At 43.7% G+C, this 20,032-nt stretch overlaps 1 pseudogene across 1 annotated transcript; it reads right to left on the bottom strand.

The window, feature by feature from the left end:
- Nucleotides 1–256: 256 nt before the first annotated feature.
- On the bottom strand, nucleotides 257–18,327 carry LOC144697424 (uncharacterized; annotated as a pseudogene). The gene is made up of 5 exons (XR_013580365.1): nucleotides 17,167–18,327; nucleotides 13,740–13,754; nucleotides 7,245–7,251; nucleotides 537–1,472; nucleotides 257–440 (listed from the first exon to the last, which is right to left on the bottom strand). The product of XR_013580365.1 is annotated as an uncharacterized LOC144697424 (transcript).
- Between the last annotated feature and the right edge of the window lie 1,705 nt (nucleotides 18,328–20,032).

Genomic DNA, 20,032 nt, shown 5'->3' with positions numbered 1-20,032 from the left:
ATCTCATCAGTGTGAATTGGCTGGTGTAATATGAGGCAGGATGACTTAATAAATCCCTTCCCACACATGGAACAGATGAACGGCTTCCTCCCAGTGTGACTGTGCCAATGGTTTTCCAGCAGGGATGGATAACTAAATCCTTTACCACAGTCCCCACATTTCCACAGTTCTATCCATGGTGTGATGCTTTTTCAGACTGTGTAACTGGTCTTTCCACAATCAGTTCACTGGAACACCCTCTCTCAGGGGTGTGTGTCTGGGTGATTTTCCTGTCACACTGATGTTTGAAATCTTTTCCCAGAAACAGAACAGACAAATATTTCTCCTTCCACATTCAAAGGCCAATGGTATTCAGGTCCTGATGAATCGAGTGAGTCAGCCAGACTGTGATATGACATTTGGTTTGAGTTTCACATCTGCAAATCCTTCCTTCGAATATTCTGTAAAACCAGTTTACAAAAGTCATCACTGTCAGTCCAGGATAGAAATTCAGAACAGACAATTCTAGCTTCCATGGAACATTTTCCAGAACTCACTTGTGAACTCGTTGGTGTTTCAGTAGGGTGGATGACACAGTGAATCCCTTCCCACACACAGAACAGGTGAATGGCCTCTTCCCAGTGTGAACTCGGTGGTGTGTCAGCAGGTGGGATGTACGAGTGAATTTCTTCCCACATTCAGTGCAGGTGAATGGCTTCTCCCCAGTGTGAACTCGTTGGTGCGTCAGCAGGTGGGATGACCGAGTGAATCCCTTCCCACACTCAGAGCAGGTGAACGGCCTCTCCCCAGTGTGAATTCGCTGGTGTACAATGAGTTGAGACGATTGCCTGAACCCAGTTCCACAGTGAGAGCACCTGAATGGTCTCTCGTCAGTATGAACACGTTGATGTCGCATCAGTTCCCCGGAACTTTTATAGCACTTTCCACAGTCTAGACACTGAAAAGGTCTCTCGTCAGTGTGAACGCGTTGGTGAGGTATAAGTTCCCTGGAACTTTTAAAGCACTTCCCACAGTCTGGACATTTAAAAGGTCTCTCCTCAGTGTGAACACGTTGATGGGACATCAGTTCCCTGGAACTTTTAAAGCACTTTCCACAGTGCAGACATTTAAAAGGTCTCTCGTCAGTGTGAACTCGCTGGTGTGTCACCAGAATGGATAACTGAGTGAATCCCTTTCCACACTCAGAGCAGGCGAATGGCCTCTCCCCAGTGTGAGCTCGATGGTGTCTCAGCAGAATTGATGACTGAGTGAATCCCTTCCCACACAGCGAGCAGGTGAACGGTCTCTCCCCGGTGCGACTGTGTCGATGAGTTTTCAGCTTTGACAGGTTATTGAATTCCTTCCCACAGTCCCCATATTTCCAAGGTGTCTGTCCGGTGTGACTGCATTTATGGTTTGTGAGCCCAGATGATTGGCTGAAGCCTCGTCCACACAAAGAGCATGTGTACGGTTTGTCCCCACTGTGAACGGTGCTTTTTCCTTCCATGTTCAGAATCTGATGATATTCAGGTTACAATAAATTGGGCGACTCTGTCAGATCCTGTCAGATGATGTTTGGTATGAGTTTCCCAAATTCAGATCCTCCGCTTCTAATACCCTGTGAAATTGGTTTCAAACAGAAAAAAAGGATTGTGAAAGTAAGGCAGGTTGTGAAACTACACTGAATGAATCTGATAATTCGTGGTCTGAGACTAGGAAAAAGTGAAAGCTGCCAGATGGTCACTGATGTCCTTCATTGAAGGGAATCTGCTACCCCGCCTGGACCTACACAAGACACTGCCCTCTATGGGAGGAGAGAGATACATGGAAGAGGCAGGAGCGAAGGAGAGGGATGTTATATATCTACAACTCGGCCAGAACTTTGGCAGAATTTCCCAAACTTTGAACCTCCATCAGCTAAAGGACCAGGGTAGCAGGTGTAAGCAAACACAATTGCCTCCAAGTTCCTCTCCAAGTCACACACCATCTTGACTTGTCTGACATCCAGTTCTGGGCGAACAGAAATTTCCTCCAATTAAATACTGGGAAGATGAAAACCATTGTCTTCATTCCCCGCTACAAACTCCACTCTCTAGCCACCAACTCCATCCCTCTCCTCGGCAATTGTCTGAGGCTGAATCATGCTGTTTACAATGTCAGTGTCATGTTTCACTCCAAACAGAGTTCTGACCACATATCTGCGTAAACACCAAGACCGTCCACTTTCATCTCAAAAACATCACCTGACTCTGTCCTTGTCTCCGCTCATCTGCCTCTGAAACACTCATCTATTCCTTTATTACTTCTAGACTTAACTATTCTAAGGCACTCTTGGCCAGCCTCCCACATTTTGCTTCCTTGTAACCTTGAGGTCATGTAAATCATTGCTGCCCGTATCCTTACTCACACCAAGTATTGTTCACCCATCATGCCTGGGCTCACTGACCTACAAAGGTTCCTGTTTAAGCACCAAAATTTGAAAATTCACTTCCCTGTTTTCAAATCCCTACACCAGATGGACTGCAGTGGTTCAAGAAGGAAGCTCACCCCCACCTTCAAAGGGCAATTAGTGATGGGAAATAAATGCTAGCCTAGCCAGCGATATCCACATCCCATGAATGAATTAAACAAAACTGGGGGATGGGCACCAGTGGAAACCTGATTTGGAAGAAATAACAATAAATTACCAAATGGTTAAAATAAGCCCACTATTGGAGACAGAGGAAGTTAGACAATGACAGAGAGGTGATCAGGGAGGGTAGAGGTGAAGCAGAGCAATGGATGGACATGGATTCACAATAAAGGACCCACACCAGTCCCAGAGCCTTGGAACCACAGCACTAAAAGCTCTAAAGTGTACATGAATGTTCAATAATAGTCACTTCTGAACCTGTTGGAGCCTGCAGCTGAAAATATATCAAAAGCACTGGAGTCAGAGAAAAATCTCACAATCTTCACATCTTCTAACTCCCTGTAAAAGGAGATTACAAAAGTCATAAGTCTCAGTTGAGGTTAGAAATTCAGAAAGACAAACATTTCTCTCGGTTTGAGTTTGCTGTGTGTAAACCCTTCCCTTCTAACCCCCTGTAAAAGGAGTTTCCAAAATCCATCCCTATCAGTCCAGGATAGAAATTCACAAGGTCTCTCCTCCTGCTCCTGGCCCAGGATTACTTAAGCAGGGAAAAATTTGCAATGAAAGCAGTTCAGAGAAGGTTCACTTGGCTGATTCCTGGGGAAAGGTTGAGCAGGTTGGGTCTATACTTATAGGAGTTTAAAAGAATGAGGGGTGATCTCATTGAAACGTGTAAGATTCTGAGGGTGCTTGACATGGTAGATGCTGAGGGGATGTTTTCCCTCAAGGAGGAATCTAGAGCTAGAGAAAATGGTTTAAAAATAAGGCATCCCCCATGTAAAACTGAGATGAAGAGAAATTTATTCTCTCAGAGGGTTGTATGTCTTTGGGATTCTCTTCCCCAGTGAGAAGTGGAGACTGGGTCATTGGATATATTCAAGGCTGTGTTAAAGAAAGTTTGGATCCACAAGGGGATCAAATGTTATGGGAGGAGGGGGGGGAGGGTGGTGGCAGGAATGTGGAGTTGAGGTCACAATCAGATCAGCCATGATCTTATTGAATGGAGAAGGTTTGATGGGCCAAATGCTTACTGCTTATTCTGCTGCTCTTGTTCTCATGTTCTTCAGGCGATCGTGCAGGCTCCCTGCAACATCTTGCCCCTCTAAAGTTGACGGCCATTAACCCAAGCCTGTCACCAGCTCCTGTGTGCAGAATGAGAATGAAATCAATGAGTCAATGATTTTCTCTCTCGGTCACCGGGACCCTGAAGACGGCTCTGTTGCGTCACTAAAATTTTCGCACATGCGCACTCCTACCCGCAGAGCCAATCTGGCGGTTAACCTGGGCCTGTTCCCGGTAATAAGCCCCAGTGCTGCATACGCGAGACTTGCAAGGTCTTATTCGGGATTTGGGGCCGACATCAGCTATTTATGAAGCCTCCTCTCCCTCCCCATTCCTCCATCCAATTCCCGGCTCCCTTCCTCCCTCCTGACTCTCACCCGTGGCAAAATGCGTCTCCAGCACTAGCAGAGTTCTCATCAAACTGATACTGCGCATGTTCCAGATACTGTCCAGTACTGCGGCTGCGCGATGGGCCCCTAAAGAGGGAATAGGGCACGTTCGCGTCCGCAGGGAATGTTGGGTAAGGGCAGCGCCATTGCTGCTCCAAGTAGGAACAAGAAAAAAATGCTATCAAATAGAGATAGATTAAAAGAAAGTACACACAAATCTTAGTGAATTGACGCTCTGCCATGCTCCATTTTTCGAATTGATTTAAACTGCTGCTCTCCTCTGGAAATACACAGAAATGTTAAAGATTTTTCCATTGTTTCCCCTCTCACCTTTCCTGAAGGTGCTGCTGATTCTGGCTGAGTTCAATCCCACAGTCACTGGTTCCTCACTATCTCTCTATATCCCCAATGCTGAATATTCACAATCATTGGCACCGGTACGACAGACTCCAGTTAAAGCTGATTTTAAAAATTTTCAGAACCCTGATGTGACTCAGGTCAAAGAGGTCGTACAACACAGGGAAGAATTCCCCTCATCCCTCACAGCAAGAAGGATTGATTCATCCTACATGATGAGGTTTTCTATCACAAGGATAACTTTAATTTGACTTGGGTCACACCTCGACGCCTGCAAAAATAATTATTTTTGTTTAGGGATCAAATTGGGGGAGTGTTTCTTGTTCCAGCCCTTCACATGTTCATAATTGCTAAAGATGGCTGAGAATGCACCAGGATGTTCGTCACTAGCCCTGTGAAATGAAAGGTCCCAATGGACATGTCCCATCTGAATGATATCCCTGTGAAATATTGAAGACTGATTCTGCACTTTCCTGACTTTCACTAGAGTGGACATGGATACTATAAGGAATATATTTATTTATTTATTTTCTGTTGGACTGTTGCAAACAACATATCATTTATTTTCTTGGATTGTGGCTTTAAAACTGTAAAATATACAATGTTGCGATTCCCAGGAACAAAGTGCCAGGCTGGACAGCATGTGGTTGGAAAGGGGAACTGCCTAGCAACAATGTTTCAATTGGCACCTGATCAGGTGATCAAGGTTTTGTGTGAAAGCACAGTGAGCAGACAGAACGGCTCCTATCCTGCAAAGAGGGCACGCCTGAAACTTTTCTCTCCTGTATTTGAAAGATTTCAGTAATTCTGCCATAACAGATAGCTGGCTTTTCTTCATGTCTCTGTGACCTGATTTCTTTGAAAACACCGAGCCAAAGGGAAAGGAAGAAAATCACCAGTAGAGACATCGAAAAGCAAGTTTTCAACCAATGAACGACAGACAGAAAGTGATGGAAGACCATCTCGTGTCATTAACAATGAACTGCAAGGAATTTTGGAAGACATCAATCAAAATCAATCCATCTAATCCCATACTCCAGATTGGTGCCATTGAACTGTTTTTACCTCACCCTTAAAGCCCATGTTTTGTATGTCTTGTATGTGTATGTGTGTGTGTGTGTATAGGGGTTAAGATGGGGTCGAGTTTAAGTTATAGAGTTAAAAGTTAGCAGTTCATTTTTCTTCCTATTGCCACTGGTTACAGATAATTTGTTTAATAAACAGTTGTTAATTTTACAAACTTGCTCGTATTCTGTTAATCTAAATTAAATTACAGTTAGGTAAAATTGGGGCAATTTGGTGGTCTAATCAAACTTCTCACATTTGTCTCAGCTCAGGGACCAGTGGGCCTTGCTATTACAGTGCACTATCCCCAGTGAGTCGTGACAATACCAGGTTGATCTTTTCTATTGAACTGTACTCAGAGTGAGTCATTCCAATTCCCACTTGGTGTTGTGATTTTTCTCTTTTATTCTAAGTGCAGCATCCCATTATTACCATTCTATCTCATTCAGGAGTAGTGGAGGAATGTTACCATCCAATTTGACATTCAAATAATATGATGTTTTTACATCAGACACAGAAGCATTTGCAATCAGGTTGGAGATAACTCTCATATCTCCCGTTCTCAAACACTTTGTCTTGAGAGATACAAATGGGAATAAGCCAAACCTTTAAAAGGCAAAGTCTTTAGTTCAAATTGTCATGATGCTGTCAGTGGAAAGGGGTAACTTCTCTGATTGTTTGCAAATGGTGGAGAAAACAGTCATAATGCACACAATTGTGTCAACTTTACATAACTTCATTTTCAGATCAAAGATGAATCAAACACATTTTGAACTTTGCTTTTCAAATTCATTTGCTTTTCTATTTATACTTGCTTTTGTTTTTATTTTGCTCTTTCTTCAGGCACCTTTTCAAAAGACTGTAATGAAACTAAAGAAAAATAAAACTAAAAAAGTTAGCTTTCACAGAAAAGGAGAAGCTTCAACCTTCTTAGATCTGTTATGATCCTACACACCAGACCCCCAAGTTGTTGGCAAGATCCAGTTAGGGGGAAATAATGTTTTGTTTAAAGTGAACAAGGTTTGAGATTCAAGACAGTTGTCAGAGAATAAATCCATAAGATTCCATGGGTTTTGAACACACAAAAATATACTTTCAGAACAACCTATTATGTACTTTAACATTCAGAGTTAATATGAGGTACATGTGAATTAACAGGCAAATGGTGGTCGAACACACCACCCTGCATAATAAACAGAAAATGTGACCAAAACAGAGTCCACCAATTTCTCAATATGCATCCAGATGTCAGTAAACACTCTAAGTCAACCAATTTCATTGAAATTCTGTCTCTCTCATTGCTGTCTTTGTCTTCAAAGGTCTCATCATGGAATTCTCTCCAAAGTCACTCCAACTTGGACAGCATCAATGGCAACCTCTCATGGTTTCAATCTCATCTCCCAAGATTCTCTTCCCTTGGATTCCAGAGTCCTCACTCAAGTACCAACTCACAAGCACTTCAGCTCTTTGGCTGTGACGAGAGAACACTACTGCTCCAAAATGGTAGCTTTGCCCCGAAGGCCAGAAGCAAAGAGTCACCAACCTTCTACTGTCTTCTTGAATATTCAGGGCTTCTCGTGAGCACTCTTCATTAATGTCTCCTAACTTCAGCTCTTTTCCTACTTGGGGCCTCTTTCTCTGCTCTTCTCTTTTTATCTTAACTGGGACCTCTCCCTCTCCCCTGCCAGGGACACTTCTCATCAATGGTCTCCACTCCCATTCACATGACATGGGTTTTCACACCTTTTTCCTTTATGCACAGGTGCACTGGGCCGGTCCTCGGCCCAAAGAACACAAAATGCCAAACTGCGCATGTGCAGCGCACTCCCAGTCTGCACATGTGCGGACACTCTGAGGCCTGTTGGGACTTGGAGTTCCTGGCCCCAGCTCCCAACTCCAAGGTAAGTCTGACTTTCATAACAGACACAAAAGAGATAAAGAGGATGGAGCTTCCCACAGCTTCTGAGATAGGATCATAAGCTCAAGACTGAAGCTTTTCTTCAGGGAATCAAACCTTCCAGTGCCGTTTACAATTGTACAAATACATTGTAATCCATAGTTAAAAGATTTATTTTCACTTAGTAGTTAAAATGTTTCACTTTTCACAGCACAGAAGCTGGCAGCATTTTAGATTAAATACCAATCATACACTTCTCTTGTAGCTGACGTATGGAGAAGATCATGTCCACTGTAGATCTGCCAGCACAGAAACCGCACTGTGCTTCTGGACAAACTCAGTCTGCAAGTACGTGAAGTCTTTTAAGCATGACCCTAGCAAAGGCCTTCGCAGTGACACTGGGAAGTGAGATGTCCCTGTAGTTGTTTCAATCTCCTCTGTCACCTTTGTTTTTGATTATTTTGATGATTTTTGCATCACGCATCTCCTGTGGAACAGATCCCACCTTCCAACAGAGAAGGGCATGAGATTGTGGCAGTAGATGGGACTTTCCGTGCTTGAGCTGCACAGCTGGAATTCCATCCTTGCCGGGTGCCTTTCTGCTTGCTGAGCAATCAATGGACTTTGAGCTGAAGTGATGAAGGTTCCTCATCAAACTCAGCCATGACAGGAAGCTGCAGGAGAGCATGAAACAGAGACTGGGAGATGTCCATCTCATGGGAGTACAGCAGTGGAACATCTGTTTACTTCTGTCCGAGAGTACTTCACCATCTGCAAACTTCTTGGGGGCAACATTGGTGATGGTCGGACCAAGCGCCCTCTTAATCCCATTATACATAGCATGGAGACTTTGTTATCATCGACAGTTTTGATTGCCTGAAGTTGGCTGATCTAGTGTTTATTTGAACATCATCTCCCTGTCTTCTCCAGAATGTTAAACTCCAGTCAGTTATAGGGATCGTTAACAATAGCAGAAATAAGCCAAATATTGTTGGACTATCAGTCCTGGATGTGATTAACAGCAGCAATAACAGCAGAATCCAACCCCTGCAGTCACTTATAAATTTGCTGCTGTCTCAGCAGATATCATTACTGAGTGAATCCCTTCCCACACACTAAGTAGGTGATTGATCTCTTCTAGTGTGAATTTGTTGGTGTGCACTGAATGTGGATGACTTCCTGCACCTCTTTCCACTGGAAATGCAGCTGAATGGCTTCTCCTCAGTGTGACCTCGCTGTTGTCTCAGCAGGTTGGATGACTGGTTGAATCCCTTCCCACAGTCAGAGCAGGTAAATTGTCTCTCCTCAGTGTGAACTCGCTGGTGTGCCCTGAGATTTGATGGAAACTTGAGCCTTTTTCCACAGGAATTGCAGCTGAATGGTCTCTCCTCAGAGTGGATTCTCTGGTGTAATTTGAGGCTGGCTGAGTGAATCCCTTCCCACACACAGAGCAGGTGAATGGCCTCTCCCCAGTGTGAACTCGCTGGTGTGCAATGAGGGTGGAAGAATGCCTGAAACTCTTTCCACAGGAAGTGCAATTGAATGGCCTCTCCTCGGTGTGAATTCACTGGTGTGACATGAGGCAGGTTGTCTGAGTAAATCCCTTCGCCCATACAGGGCAGATGAATGGTCTCTCCTCAGTGTGAATTTGCTGGTGTGTCAGCAGGTGAGACGAGCGAGTGAATCCCTTCCCGCACTCGGAGCAGGTGAATGGCCTCTCCCTAGTGTGAATTTGCTGATGTGTCAGCAGGTTGAATGCCTGAGTAAATCCCTTCCCACAAATGGAACAGGTGAATGGTCTCTCCTCAGTGTGAATTCGCTGGTGTGTCAGCAGGTTGAATAACTGAGTGAATCCCTTCCCATACACTGAACAGGTGAAGCATCTCTCTTCAGTGTGAACTCACAGGTGTCTCAGCAGATTAGATGACTGGTTGAATCCCTTCCCACACACAGGGCAGGTGAATGGCTTCTCCCCAGTGTGAATGTGTTGATGAGTTTCCAGCTGGGATGGCGATCTGAATCCCTTCCCACAGCCCCTGCATTTCCAAGGTTTCTCCATGGTGCAGGTGTTCTTGTGTCCCTCCGGTTTCGATGATCAGTTGAAGCCTCATCCACAGACAGAACATGTGTACAGTTTCTCCCAGCTGTGAATGGTGTGATGTCTTTTCAGGCTGTGTAACTGGTGAAAGCTATTTCCACAGTCAGTGCACTGCAACAATCTCACTCCAATATGTGTGTGTCTTGGTGCTTTTCCAGTCACACTGATGTTCGAAGCGTTCTCCCACAGAGAGAACAAAAATTTCTCCTTCCACATTCAAAGGATGATGATTTTCAGACCCTGATGAATTGAGTGACTCTGTCAGATGTTGATGTTATGTTTGGTTTAAGTTTCCTATCTGCAAATCCTCCCCTTCTGATTACCCTGTAAAATGTATTTGCAGAAGTTATCACTGTAGGTACAGCATAGAAATTCAGAACAGACTATTCTAATTTCGATGGAACATTACTTCCTTTCTATTTGTCCCAAAGGTGTATATTCCCGTCCCACACATGCTCCCCAACGTGTGGAGATCCAAACCCATCACACCACTTCCACCCTCCACTCCCAGTTTTCACCCTTTCTACTCCTGCCCGAGTTTAGTTCTTCAGCTCCCGTGTGCAGAGTGAGACTAAAATGAATGAATCAATAATTTTCTCTCCTGATCACTGGGACCCTGAAGTCCCGCCCACTCCGTTTCGCCACTAATATGGACGCGCATGCGCTCTGCGCCCCGCTGAAACAAGATGGCGGCCGTTGACTTCTGGGAAAAGCCCTTAGGCTGCAAACGCGGGACCTGCAGGTTCTAATTCGGGGTTTGCGGCCTTCACCGGGCGTTAATGAACCCTCTCCGCCCTCCCGCCGGTTCCCCGCCGCCGCCTCTTCCCGGCTGCCGAGCGACAATCCCCAGCATTCGCTGCAATAAAATAAAAAAAGAAATTGTTAAAAATACCCAACAGTTCCGGCAACATCTATACAGCGAGAGAGAGTTAATGTTTCAGGTCTCTGACCTTCCGTCAGTCTGTAATAATCTCCCTCCCACCAGCCGCTTTCATTCAGCCTCTGGGAGCCGCACTCGCTTCACTGAGGCTGCGCACGACCCCGCTCAGCCTGGAACCGCATCGCGCATGCTCAGCGCGGTCAGTCGGACTTTTGGGGAGGGGGGGAGGGGGGCTTCCTGCGCTTGCGCGCTGCGGCCCTTCTGGTGGAGATGGGCCATATCCACGCATGTGGTGTATTGTGGGTTGGACCATCAGCCATTCGTTGAATCAACAGCATTTCTCCTTCCACATTCAAAGGATGATGATTTTCAGACCCTGATGAATTGAGTGACTCTGTCAGATGTTGGTTTAAGTTTCCCATCTGTAAATCCTCCCCTTCTGATTACCCTGTAAAATGTATTTGCAGAAGTTATCACTGTAGGTGCATCATAGAAATTCAGAACAGACTATTCTAATTTCGATGGAACATTTAGAATATTAATTTAAGAATATTAATGTGTCAGAATCATTGAAAAATAGCATGGGAGAAAACTGAACATTATCTACTCCCACTTCCCATCAGTCTCTCCAAATGAATATGTTAATACAAATAATTAATTTGATAATTATAAAAGGTGTTTTCCTTCATGTTATCTAATTGTGTTCCCGCTAATTCATGGCCACAATTTATTTCTTCCTCCCAGCCCCTGAACTTCCCCTGAAAGTGGAATATTGGTGAGTGGTGAACGATTGTCCTGGGAACCAACAGGAAATGGAATTCAGAGGCTGCAGGATCAATGGAGAAGCAGCTTCTGCGTAAAATTACAGGGCTTGACAGCTGGAACCTGAGTTGACGAGTTAAATGGGTCTGTGTGAATACTGATAAACAAATTATCTTTTAAAAATTTATTCCAGATTTCTTTCATTAAAAAACAGCTTAACTGTTGTTGGCATTTTGTTTTTCTGGTGTTGGATTCTACATCACCAGTTGGATCAGGTGTTTAAAGGTAATTCCTTTAAAGGTGATCCCTCTTTCCATATTGCTGTTAATTAAAGATACGGGGATTCATTTGTCCCTCATTATGCATCCATATGTAATATTTAGAGGGATAATTTCTCACCTTTCTACATGTTTAGTCATTAAATAAGCATTCTTTCCATAATTAGTGATCCACATTCTGTATTGGGGGAGATGCATGGTGTCTTCAGCCTTTAAAATTCTTGTCTGTTTGTTTAATTCTTTCCATGACCTCACCCCTCCCTATCTCTGTGACCTCCTGGAGACTCCAACTCTCTTAATAAGGAACAACTAGTTCCACTGTCAGAGGATTCGTGAATAGTCAGCTCAGGTTTAAGTTAACATTGTAAAGAACATGAGTGGATATGAGACATTATTCCAGACATGATTTGGAATCCACTGCCTGAAATGATGGCGGAAATAAATTCAATAGTAACTTTCATAAAGCGATAAATTCTTGAATTGGAAAAAATTGCACATCACTAGACAAAAGGCAGAAATGTGGAGCCAGAATGGGCATGGCGAGCTGAATGACCTCTGCCTGAATCGTATCATTTTTTGATTTTCTGAACTCATTGTTCCTCTAGTTCTGGTTTCTTATTCATAAAAAACCTACTCACTGATTCGCAGTTTCAGTTCCACCAGGGCCACAGTGCTCCAGATCTCATTACAGCCCTAGGTACAAACATGGACAAAAGAGCTGAATTCCAGAGGTGAGGTGAGGGTGACTGCCTCTAACATTATAGGAGCATTTGACCGAGTGAGGCATCAAGAACCCCAGTAAAATAGAATTCAGTTGGAATCAGTGTGGAAAACTGCTTGGAAATATACATAGTACAAAGAAAGATGATTATGGTTGTTGGAGGCCAATCATCTCAGTCCCAGAACACTTCTGCAGAAGTTCCTCAGGGTGGTGTACTAAGTCCAACCATCTTCAGCTGCTACATCATAACCTTTCTCTTGTCAGAGTTCATTCCTTCACTGTCACTGCACTTACACCACATAGATTGCAGCAGTTCCAGAGCTGAATCATGATCACCTTCCAAGGGCAATTAGAGAAGGGCAACATATTTTGTCCTTGCCAGTGATGCCCACATCCCATGAACAAATTATAAAAAGGAATTAAACGAGAATTGTCTGTTCTGAATTTCTATCCTGTACTGACATTTTTAAACACCTTTTAGAAGATATTTGAAAAGTAGGGTTTCCCCATCAAGGCTGGAAATTCAACACAGTCAAAGTAGGGTGAGGCCGTACACCGGTTCCGTGTGTGGGAAGGGATTCCCTTATTCATCATCCCTGCTGATGCACCAACGCATTCACACAAGGGAGAGTCCATTTGTCTGTTCCCCATATCGGGAGGGATAATCGACTATCCAGACTTTTGAAACACCTAGGCATTTACTCTGGGGAAAGTCTGTTCACCTGCTTTGTCTGTGGGAAGAGATTTAATTGGCCATCCAAACTACTGACACACCAGTGAGTTCACATTGGGGAGAAGCCGTTCGCCTGCTCTATGTGAAGGGAAGGGATTCAGTAATTCATATGACCTGCTGACACCAGTGAATTCACAATGGGGAAAGGCCATTCACCTGCACTGTATGTGGGAAGGGATTCATTTGGTCATCCCACCTTCTGGCACTTCAGTTTGTTAACACTGATAAAAGAGCTTTTAAATATACTGACTGCGAGAAGACCTTTAAAGCTAAAAAGGATCTCTTCACACACCAGCCGTTCACACTGTGGAGAGGCCGTTCACCTGCTCCATGTGTGGGGAGGGATTCACTCAGTCAGGCTCCTGGCTGACACACCAGCGAGTTCACAAGTGACTGTCGGGGTTGGATTCTGCATGCTTTGCTGCTGTTAATCATGATCAGGATTGAATTATTTTATTCTGACAGTTGGCTTTGCTTCTGCTGATGTTAATGAACCATATAAGTGGGCCGCTCTTTAATATTGCAGATTGTTGTACATTTTTGTCTTTCCCATCTGAGTGTTTAGCCTCATCTGGTTGGAACTCAGAAATGACAATATCGGGGAGGATCATATGGCAGGAACAGAACTTCAGCCTGGACACAGTCCTTCAGGGTCACACTGAGAGGGACAAACGGAACTTCGATCTTTCTCATCTCGCTTCACTGACAGCAAAACCCAAAGGTGGGTGAATCCTGAGGTGTGTAAGAAATGTGTCCCAGACGTTTCTGTGCAGTATGTACAGTCTAAAGATGATGAAGGTCAGGCTGTGAGGAGTCCAAGGCCACATAGAAAAATGGATGGAAAAATACAAACTCCCTGTAAATCTAACCCTCTTTTTTATATAACCATTGTGTTTCAAAGCTCCGAGGCACTGAGTAGAAGGCTGTTTTACAACTGTGGTTGTACAACCTGAATCAGGCAGTTTGGAAACGTACCGTTAAATCAGGGATTGATGTAAAACTGTGCCCTGTTCCTGTCTGAAACTGAAATGACAGGCTTAAATCACCAGTTTAAAAATGACTGTGGTGATTATTCTTTGAAGTTTTTAAGGTGCTTTTGTGGCAGTCCTGAGTCCACTACTTTAAGCCAATATTAACAACAGCTTGTATTGCCATAGCAACTTTAAGTTAAATGTAGTTAAAAATAAATAGTTTAAAGTCTGTATCAAAATAACACATGGAGGAGCTCATAGGTTCTGTTTAGCTTTTGGGACAATTACATAATAGTCATTTACCTCTAAATAGAGAGGGACTTGCAGCAGTTTCGAGAAATGTCTTATTTTAATGATGTTTACATGTTAGATACAAGGATTTTGTTGCAATTTTCTTCAGCATTAGCTGAATTTGATAATCAATTAACTAATAAATATATCACTTAATCACTTCCTCGTGTCATTGTTCAGTCTACTATTGAATTAAAGATAGTGGGAGACCGGTATTCTGCACTATTGATAATGAAGGCCATCAATAATCCACGATCTTCCCCCCGACCCTATGAAAGGTGTGCCCCAAGTTTTATCAGGCTTTGCAGAGGAGTACGAACCCGTCACCTCTGATGATCCTGAGGTCCAGGCAGTTCTCGAATCTGTGCCAGGTGCATTCACATGGTTGCGGAGACATGACCAAACCAGAAGATATTAGCAGACTGATACATCCTCCCATGAAGAAGTGTCCTTACCCTGCTGAGAGTATACCATACATTCGAAACACCGTCCAGTCATTGTTAATGCAGGGCGTTGCTCGCAAATCTCAAAGATTCAAAAATTCTTTCAAGGAAGAAGCTAAAAAATTTGGAATCAATTGGCATTTAAGCGAAAATGCCACCAACTTAGGTGCTGAGAGAAGTGAAACGTTATAATTACTAAGTGAAAGTAAATCTTTAAGTACGAATTACAATGCACTTGTACAATTGTAAAAGGCATTGAAAGGTTTGCTTCATGGAAGAAACACTTTAGGTTTCAAGTTATGTTTCAGAGTTGAAACATAACCAGTGGGAAGCTCCACCTCCTCTAACTCTTGTTGGTCTAAGAAGGTTGAATCTTTTGTTTAACAGTAAAAGCTAACTTGTTAAATTTTATTTTTCCTCAGTTCTAACACAGTCATTTGGAAACATACTTGAAGAGAGAATCAAACAAAAGAACAAAATTTGGGCAAAGATAAAAAAAAACAAAATGATTAGAAAAATAAGTTTAAAATGGTAGTTTCATTCATCTTTGATCTGAAGAAGTTATGTAATGTTTCCACAATTGTGCACGTTGTTTGCTCTGTGCTTTTGCAAACATGCAGAAAAGTTAACCCTTTCCAATGACGTGATGTTTTGAACTAAAAATTTGGCTTTATCCCATGTGTTATCTTTAAAGACAAAGTATTTGAGAATGGGAGTTATCTCCAAACTGATTGCAAGTACCTAGAGTTCTTTCTCTGATCCAATGACACCATATTATGAGAATATTAAATTGGATGGCAAAATTCCTCCATGGCTCAGGAATGAGATAGAATGGTAATTAATGCGATGCCCCACTTAGAATAAAATATAGAGTAAATTATACCACCAAATGGGAATTGGAATAACCCCCTGTCCCTACCTTGGGTATACTTCAACAGAATAGATCAATCTGGTAGCCATGAACATTCTAGTGAAACTCAGAGAAGTTTAGATGGGATGAGTAAATTGATAGCTTTCTTTGTTTGTATCCTTGCTCTGAACTCTTAAGAAAACTGCATTTGATAGTCTGGCCACTACCCAAGGCATCAGAACCATAAGCAAAGATCTTCAGTCAGATGCCCTGTTTGATCTTTCAATAAGATCACCTGAAAGTTCAAGAGTGGTTTGTATCAGATGGAGCATATGTGGCGTGATACTAGCATACCGATGTGAGTGTGCAGGTGTGATTTGTAACGTTTGAAAAAATTCCAAGGAGACTGCGACCTCCAGCCACGGAGATCAGCATCCCCCTGATCCAGGACTAGTAAACCATTCCGAGGAGACTGTCACCTCCAGCCACGGAGATCAGCATCCCCCTGATCCATGACCAGTAAACCATTCCGAGGAGACTGCCACCTCCAGCCACGGAGATCAGCATCCCCCTGATCCAGGACCAGTAAACCATTCCGAGGAGACTGTCACCTCCAGCCACGGAGATCAGCATCCCCCTGATCCAGGACCAGTAAACCATCCCGAGGAGACTGCCACCTCCAGCCACGGAGATCAGCATCCCCCTGATCCGGGGCCAGTAAACCATTCCGAGGAGATTGCCACCTCCAGATACGGAGATTAGGTTCCCCCACCGCATCTCCCCATCCATTTGTCCACACCGGGACCAGTAAACCATTCTCACCTGTTATGGGCTGTATGTTCTTTCTGCCTATTTAACTGATGTATCGTATTTAAACTGTTGCTTCTTAATAAAATGCTTTAAGATCACTTAGGACTTCGACCCACTTTTTGGGTGATCTGTGACTCCCAGAGTTAAATCTTCCACTCATCCATGAGAGTAACCGAAGGTATGAGGACTGAAATAATCTGGAGTAACGATGAGGTGTTAGTTGTGGCTCAGTGATTGTATTCTTATATCTGAGTCAGGGGGTTGTGGGTTCAAATCCACGTCCAGAAACATGAGCATAAAATCCAGGTTGATATTTTGATGCAGTACTGAGGGAGCACTGCACTGTCAGAGGTCCCATCTTCCAGATGAGACATTCAACTACGGCCCCATCTGCCCTCTCAGTTGGTGTAAAAGTTCCAATAGTGTTATTCCAAAGAGCAGGGGAGTTCTCCCTGGTGTACTGCTTCATATTTATCCCTCAACAAACATCATTGAACAGATTACCTGGTTAAAGTCACATTTCTATTAGTGGGATCTTGCTGTGCATAATTTGGCTACTGCACTTTCTCCATTACAGCAGTGACTACACTTCAAAAGAACTTAATTGGCTGTAAAGCACTTTAGGACATCCTGAAGTTGTGAAAGGCGCTATATAAATACAAGTCTCCATTAACAAAGGAGAAAAGGCCCAAAAATGGAACAGTCGGTAACAGGATATCAATCAGTCTCTTATCTTAGAGAAATCAGGGACTCGAACACTGTGTGTTTGACACAAAGCTGATTTATTTAACCTAAATCCAGAATATTAAGCTCCAACCTAGTTACAGAGATTATTAACATCTCCAGCTGTCAGAATGAACATGGTAACAGAATAACACATAATAACAGCAGAATCCAACTCCTGCAGTCACTTATGAACTTGCTGGTGTCTCAGCAGGTACGATGAACAAGTGAATCCCTTCCCACAGACGGAGCAGGTGAACGATCTCTACCCAGTGTGAGTGTGTCGGTGTCTCTGCAAGTGAGATAACTGAGTGAATCCCTTTGCACACACGGAACAGGTGAATGGCTTCTCCCCAGTATGAACTCGCTGGTGATTCAGCAGGGTAGATGACTGAGTGAATCCCTTCCCACAGGCGGAGCAGGTGAATGGCCTCTCTCCAGTGTGAGTGCGCTGGTGAATCTGCAGATCCAATTTGCCTTTAAAGCTCTTCCCACAGTCGGAACATTTAAAAGGTCTCATGTCAGAGTGAACTCGCTGGTGTCACAGCAGGTGAGCTGAAATGGTGAATCCTTTCCCACACTTAGAGCAGGTGAATGGTCTCTCCCCAGTGTGAGTTCTCTGGTGTTTCAGCAGGCTGGATGACTGAGCGAATCCCTTCCCACACACGGAGCAGGTGAACGGCCTCTCCTCAGTGTGAATTTGTTGGTGCATCAGCAAAACCTTTTTGCTTTTAAACCTCTTCTCACAGTCAGCACATTTAAAAGGTCTCATGTCAGAATGAATAAGATGGTGTGACGTGAGGTCGGTTACTTGACTGAATCCCTTCCCACACTCAGAGCAGGTGAATGGTTTCTCCCCAGTATGAGTTCTCTGGTGTTTTTGTAAGCTGGATGACTGAGTGAATCCCTTCCCACATACGGAGCAGGTGAACGGTCTCTCCCCGATGTGACTGCGTCGATGAATTTCCAGCACGGACGGGGATCTGAAGCCCTTCCCACAGTCGCCACATTTCCACGGTTTCTCCATGGTGCCAGTGTCCTCGTGTTTCTCCAGGTTGAATGATCAATGGAAGCCTTGTCTACACACAGAACACGTGCACGTTTTCTCCCTGCTGTGAATGGTGTGATTTTTTTTCAGGCTGTGTAGCTGGTTAAAGCTCTTTCCACGGTCCGTGCACTTGGACACTCTCACTCGGATGTTTGTGTGTCTCGGTACTTTTCCAGTCACACTGATGGTTGAAATCTTTTCCGAAAGACAGAACAGACAAACATTTCTCCTTCCACATTCAATGGCCAATGATATTCAGGTCCTGATGAATCGAGTGACTGTCAGATCTTGACATGATGTTTGATTTGAAATTTCTCTCTGCAAGTCCTCCCATTCTAATATCCTGTAAAAGGAGTTTACAAAAGTCATCACTGTCAGTGCAGGATAGAAATTCAGAACAGATTATTCTAGTTTCTATGGAACATTTTTTCCTCTTCCTTGTTTCCTCCAAGCATGTTGCCCAATCAAACTAAAAGAAACCAAAATCAGCAACAAAGTCCCAACAAAAGCAAAGGGAACTTTCCCGGCTAAACCAGAATGTTGTTTCCAGTGTCTGAGACACTCTGTACCCCACCAGTTGTGGAATGTACCAAGCGTACCAGTGGACACTGTTCCCTCTCCAGGGCCACCTGGGCACAGACAAGACCATGGAAAATAGGTTGGTGGCCAGAGTGATTCCCCCCACCACCCTCCCCATGGGACTCACCCATCCTGGATCTACAAATGACTGTTTTAACCAGGTCCAGGAGCAGGTCCAGGATATCACGCTCAGTACAAGCATGAGATACTCGATATTAGAGACTGTAAGGTCATACTTTGTGAAACTGGCCACAAAACTCTGTTAAGATGGCTGCAACTTAACATGTGACTATGGACATTAAACTGTGGACAGCGTTCGATTCCGTGGCCAATATTTAGTTAAACATGGAGCTGAATAAGGGAACTTCATAGGCACCTGTGAAGTTTAAACATCTCACTGTGTAAGGATGAACAAGCATGTGGGGAATATGAAGTCTCTATACTGTCGGTCTCAGGGTGCCATATCTAATAAAGGAGGATATTTGAGCTCAAGGCTGGGCAGAGAGAAGAGTGAATGACCATTATCAACTTTTTTTGTTTCGTGGTGGTCTGGACCCCAGAAGTGTTAACCCTGCAGTCTTGTGACTGGAATTAACTGTCAGTGACTGCAGTATAATACAACCTCAACAAAGCAAATCTGTGTCTGAAAGACATCTGAAGCACCAGGAAACATCTGAAACAACTGAACCATCATAGCTGAAAGTCTACCAATGCAGCCAAAGTACTGCACTTGTTCCAGCTTCCAAGCCTACCTGAGAACCAATCTCCTGGCTGTTCATCGACAAGAGGATGCAGTTTGATGAGAATTATTTGCTTCTAAAAGACCTTCACTCCAACTAAAGGATCAGCTCAGCCAAGAAGACAACAGGCCCATATAGATATAAAAACTGAGTTATAAATTCCATTTTTATAATTACGGCTTTAACTTCATCTGTATCTAACTTCTGTGTGTGAGATATTGTGAGTGAGACGAGTGATTGAGATGTTGCATTTAAACATCCAGGGCAAGAATGTGACAATAAATAACCTGCTTTACTTTTAAAAATCACCAGAAAGCCTGCTGCTGGAATTTATTTTAAATTAAGAAAATTCACTCAGAAGGCAAGGAAATGACACACAAACATCCTGATTATGGACTGGAAGGGACCACCTAAATTCTGTCTGTAATAATGAGAAGATCCTCTGACTTACCCACCCGCACCCCTCCACACTGGGCAGTCAAAGCTTAGGAGCCTGGGGCTGAAGTGTAACCAAAAGTTCTGTAACAATACGGGGACTGCAGCCTCTCACGTGCAATTAATGCATGAATTGGACAGCAACTCTTTCGAGTACAATCACAGTTCTTGGTTTTTCCGGGAGTGGGACATGAACCCACAACCCTCTGATTCAAAGGCGAGAGTGCTATGAACTGAGCCACAGCTGACACCGCAGACTGAACCATGTCCCTTTAAAACTCAACCAGCA

The sequence above is a fragment of the Cetorhinus maximus genome, chromosome 23 (genome assembly GCF_964194155.1).
Source record: "Cetorhinus maximus chromosome 23, sCetMax3.hap1.1, whole genome shotgun sequence".
NCBI lineage: Eukaryota > Metazoa > Chordata > Chondrichthyes > Lamniformes > Cetorhinidae > Cetorhinus > Cetorhinus maximus.
This window is presented reverse-complemented; position numbering and strand designations above follow the sequence as displayed.